Here is a 5,373-nt window from a genome sequence, read left to right as displayed (position 1 = left end):
CAGCGCTGCGCGGTGGCTGCCCGGGGAGGCACCTGAGAGGTCGCCGCTGCCCTTCAGGGGCCCCGTTCCTGCGCCGCCCCGACGCCGGGGTGAGGGCTGCCCGGGCCACGGCGGTGCTGGAGCGCGACGAGCTCGGCTGTGCGGAGGGCGGCTGGAYTCCTGCTTTTTGCCCGGCTCCCCGTCGCTAGTGCTTCTGCACAGCTCGGGGCCGAGCTGCTGGCAGGTTTAGGGCCATCTGTCAGGTTTGGGTGGTTTTTTTTTGTCCTACCAGGGTTAAGGCTGAATTTTATCCCTCCTGAAGCCTGGTTGTATTTTCTGGGCAACCCGCTCCCTGATCCCTTGCTCCCGGTCCTGCCGGGCCGGCAGGGAGCCCGCGGGGCCGGGACGCTGGCATGTCGCTCCGGCTCGGAGGGGCCAGAACAAGCTGCTGGCGTTAGAGACGAGCTTGGTAAAGGCGAGGGGAAAAAAGCATCATCATCGTCACTCTGTTTGCYGGTCCTTGCTAAAGGGACTTTTGCTGGAGCTCTGTTAATTTATTACAGTTTTTTTTTGTTTTATTTTTAGTGCCACATAGGACTTGCCTGTGTGGGTCCGGAGAGCTGATTTTTGCCCCTGCTCATTGAGCAAAACCGCCGCAGGCTGCAGGAAAAGGCAAAGCTTCAGCATCGGCAACACGGATTCAGTCCTCCCAGCCGTCACTTGTGTGAAGCACCGCGCCGCGGCGGAGCAGCTGCGGGCCGGGGAGCCGCGAGCCCCGGGCACGGAGCCCCCCGCTTCCCGGGGCGCCGGGAGCCCTGCGCCCGCACGATACCGCTTGGATGAACGCTGCTGGCTGCAGCGTGGAGCCCAAGCACCTAGCAAGTTAAATTATTTATTCTCGAGAATCGTGCTTACACGATTGCCAAAGGGATTCGCCTAATTGAAAGTGCAGCTAGAATTTTAACAAAACTATAAAAGGGTGAAATGTGCAGAAGCGGAAGAAAAGTGTTTAATCTCAAAGCGATCGTTCCGCGTCAGTGGATGCGGCGAGCTCCCAATATATCGGAGCAAATAAAACGGAGATCCCAGGAGCGAGCAGGCACTTTTGTCTCGCCGTACAAGCGCTAGGTTTACGTTTGACGTTTTAATCGTGAGCTACGTTAGCTCCTTCCCAGGGCTGCGGAGGCCCCGGGCGGCGGCTGGATAAGCCTCTTTTAGCTCGTTGGAGGTGGAAGCTAACGAAGGGGCTAGCAAATCCCTGGGAATTGCTTCGCCAAGGAATGGCGCGCCACGCCATCCCCCCCGGGAGCCCCGGGACCGTCCGCGGCAGCTCCCGGGGACGGCTTTTCCAGAGGCGTGATTTTGGGAGAGGCAAGGAAAAGGCAAAGTGTGCAAGCAGGGACGCTGGGTGGGATCTGGAATAAACGGGCGCTGTGTGAAGCTGGGAATGCTCAGCCCTGCTGGGGTGGGGAGAGGGGGGAGACCGGGATCGTGCAGGAACATCCTCCCCGCTCCCTGGACTCCTGCTGCTGCTTCATCAGGGTGCGGGAARGCGATGGAAATGCCTCGTCCTTATGATACAGGGCAATTAGTTCAGTGGTGCTTGGCCTTAAAACGTCAGCCCGTCTCAGGGTTGCGCAGCTTTTGAGGCCGGAGGGATTTTGCACAGGCTGCGCTGACCTCCTAGCGCAGGCAATTAAATTCCTTCAGTCACTGCTGGACTGAGCCCAGCAACTCGTGTTCGAGTAAAGCTTCTTCTTGAAAAAAACACCYCATCTTAATTTGAAAACTTCAAGAGATGGAGAAAGCACCACTTCCCCTTGATAATTTGTTCCAGTGGTTAATTACTCTCACTATTAAAAATGTGTCCTTTGTTCCAATTTAAATGTGTCTGGCTTCAGCTTCCAGTCATTAGTTCTTGTTATGCTTTTCTCCGTGAGATTAAAGGGCCCTTTCACAGCGCCGTTTTATCCCTGGGAAGGTTTTTGCAAAGCACCTCTGGATCCTCTGTCTGCTGAGCTGGACGGACCCGGCTCCGCTCGCTCCTTTCAGAGGTGTTTTTCCAGCACTCAGAGAATTTTCCTACTTCTTTTATTCGCCCTCTCCGTTTCATGCAGCCCCTTTTCAAACGCCCGCAGTTCCCGGCGCCGTCGGGAACATCGCAGCCGGAGCGGCGCGGGGCAGGACGCGGGCGGCCGCGGCGCCCCACGAGCGCCGCTGCTCCTCGGCGGCTCCGCGGAGCTCCCGGACGCCGGGCGGTCCGGGACGCGGCCTCCCGCTTCGCAAGCACGGCCCGTATTTTGCATGTCTCGATTAGGGCTTTTGCTCTCAATTATATTAATTTTTTTCCTGGATGGTGCTTAATTTACCAAGTTACCCAGATCAGGGAACCAGCTCTGCTGGCGCCGGGGCTCAGCCCTGCCTCGAGGAGCAGGGCAGCGCCCACGCTTGCTCCCTACCGACCCAGGAGCCGAAACGGACGGCAGCTGTACGAGGAAGAGTCACCTCCCCGCGAAGGCGTGCGGCCGCACCGACGCCGACCGCAAGCCCTTGCGGGGCGTCACCCTGCTCTCGCGGGGCGCTCCGTCGCGGGGGAGCGGCACCCCGCCGGCCGGGGGGGTGGGACCTGCCTTCCTCCCTCCCCCCGAAAGACAGCTCTAATGACGGCCAAATCACCCAATCATTGCATTAATTAATAAGTATCTGGAGCCTCCTGAGATTGACTGGCTCATTACAACACCGAGCGAAGCCTGAAGAAAATTCCGGGGGGGGGGCAGAGTCCCGAGCCGGTTCTCACTTCGGCTCTGCTCGCTAGMAGAGAAGCACACCGACCTCAAAGCCGGTCGGCGCCCGCGGCCGGGAGCGCCCTGCGTTTCTCCTGGCTAATTCACTCCAGCAAGGCGCAGGAGACTTTGCAACCGGCTCCTCTTCTTTCGAGCTCAGAGGTAACAGGGAGCCGAGCGCCGCTGCGTCCCGAGGACCTCGCGGGCGTAGGGACGGCTGGGAAGAGCCCTCCAGCACCTCCCGCAGCCCCCTCCTCCTCCTCCTCCTCCTCCTCCGGAGGTGAGCCAGCACGTCCTCCTCCCTCGCAGGCCCCGCACTGAACTGCGGCCAACGTCGCACGTTGCAGAGGGACCTAGAGGAGCGGGGTATCGGTAAAGGGAATAATCTGGATGAGGGCCTAACTCCAGCGTCTACCTTTTCCTTCCTCCAAAGCAGCACCCAAACCACATCTTCCCGGCACCTTCAGCCACCCGCGGGATTTCTCCTCCCCCGCAGGAGAGGAGCCAGGCCCCTCTCCCTCGCTCCCGGGGAGGGGGCACCGCAGCAGCGGGCTCCTGCTCCGCACAGCACGGTCCGCGCTGGACGGTTACAGGTGCCGCCTCTGCGCGCGATGCAGAGCTGACAACCACGGCGTTTCACGGTGGCGGAGCGTCACTCACCTCCAAGTACCAATGCATTTTTGCAGACATTGATTAATTAAGCCCCTAAACACTCCTGCAGACCAGTGCTACTGATGTGCATAGATTTAGGGTTGCGCACGGTCTGTGCCAAGGTAGGAAGTTTCTCCTGTCTAGCATCCTGAGGTTAATACTAAAGCAGTCCTCGGAGACCGTTTCCTCCTAAGTGGCCTAGAAATACAGCCAGCACCATTTCCTCCTTCAAGCTCTCACTTTCCCTTTACATTTTAGCTCCAAGACAAAAACAAAGTGTGACTAGACTAAGCTGCAACGGTGTCTTTGGTCCGCCAAGGTCAAGAGCCACAAAGCGCCCCGGAAGGCAGGTGCTGCTGAGGTACCWGGATCCCTGTTAGACCTCGAGGCAGCAGCGACCGCACGCTTGCCCCGGTGATGCCCTCCTGCGGGAGGTGCCACCCGGAGGTTACCCGGTCCAGCCTCACCAGGCTGCAAGGCACCCAGCAGATGGGCAGGGCCAGCAGCACTGGAGGGCAACACCACGAAGCCGGGGAAGGAACTGACTGCCTCTCCATCRGAGCAGGTGACCGGGGAGGGAAGAGTCCTGCAGCAATGAGGAGCGTCAGCCTCCCTCCGCGGCCACTCAGCCCAAGCTCTGCGCTGCCGGGCAGGTCAGGTGTGCTCAGACCACGTGCCTTAAATACGTATACGTATTTAAAGTTCCCCTCCAGGGACAGACGAGATTCTCCTTGCTCCCTAGGGAGAGCACTAGGCAGCTCAGGCCCGGGAACAAAATCCCTCATTGCATCTCCCCGGCRTGTGCAAAGCACACAACGGCGGAGAGCTCCATGGATTCCCCCTTGGAGGAGTCCGAGGAACAGAGTCTCGGTTATTCCTTCCAAGCCATCGTGCTTTGSACTAAGTAAATCAGCCGTGCGCGGGCAGCTGGCGAGCCGGGCAGGGTGTGCTTCGTGTGTGTCGGGAAGGAGACAAAACCCCGTCTGGTGCTCTCCATCTGGGCTGCAAAGGTTGCCCGGGAGGGAAGGACGGCCAAGAGCCCGGGAGCCGCGCCGGTGCGGAGCGGGCGCCGTTCCCGCGCAGCCCCTGCGCCGCGTGCAGCCGAGCGCCGCCGGTCCGGCCCCGTGCCGAGGAGCACGACCGGGAGCCCCGCGGCACGGCGCGGACCGGGGCCGGGCCGGCGGGCAGCGGGGCTGCAGCAGGCAATCCGCCGCAGCGAGGGAGCGGAGGGAAGGAGCAACCTGCCGCTGCGCTGGCAGGGGCGGGCTGCAGACCCGTGCGTTTGGATCTAAGTTGGCAAATAGCTTTGACACCTCCCCCCGCAAGCGGAGGACAGCCCCCACAGCCAGCAAAACATTTCACACTTGCACTTTTAAAGAGTTGATACAGCAAAATTTAGCTCAATGCAAAGGAAAATCTTTTTTAAAGAGAAATAACTCCCCAATGTTTTGTTTAACGTCACTCYGGACAAATGCAAGAAAGAAAGACTGTTGTGGTAAGGAGAGAGTCACTTGGCCGGGCTCTGGCCAAGCCGCTGGCCTGCACCTGCACAGCCTCAGTGCTTTCCAGGGCTGCTGAGGCAGGAAAGTGTTTAGAAACTCATGTGCTGTCACATTTATGTGCCACCACGGTGCTGTGCTCGGAGCTGCACAGCCCAGGAGCACCCACCGCTCTGGTCACCACCAGGGACGTGCCCCAAACGCGGCTTCAGCCCCAGAAATGCACCGCGGGCAGACCTGCTGCGGCCAGGCTGCGCAGGGGTGGGATTGCACTGACCTCCAACCAGGCGGGTTTCTGCAGCACCAGAAATCCAAGCGAACAAAAAAGCCAACAAAAATCCCAACRTTTTACTTCCTTCCTGGGAAAAAAGCCAGCAGCTTGAATTACCCTCTCCAGCACTCCTCTGGCTCTCACAYAGGAGCTGCTCACAAGCTTTCCATGACCTTACCTCTGGCATGGT

The sequence above is a fragment of the Rhea americana genome, unplaced genomic scaffold (assembly GCF_003343005.1).
Source record: "Rhea americana isolate MKP2758 unplaced genomic scaffold, rheAme1 scaffold_315, whole genome shotgun sequence".
NCBI lineage: Eukaryota > Metazoa > Chordata > Aves > Rheiformes > Rheidae > Rhea > Rhea americana.
This window is presented reverse-complemented; position numbering follows the sequence as displayed.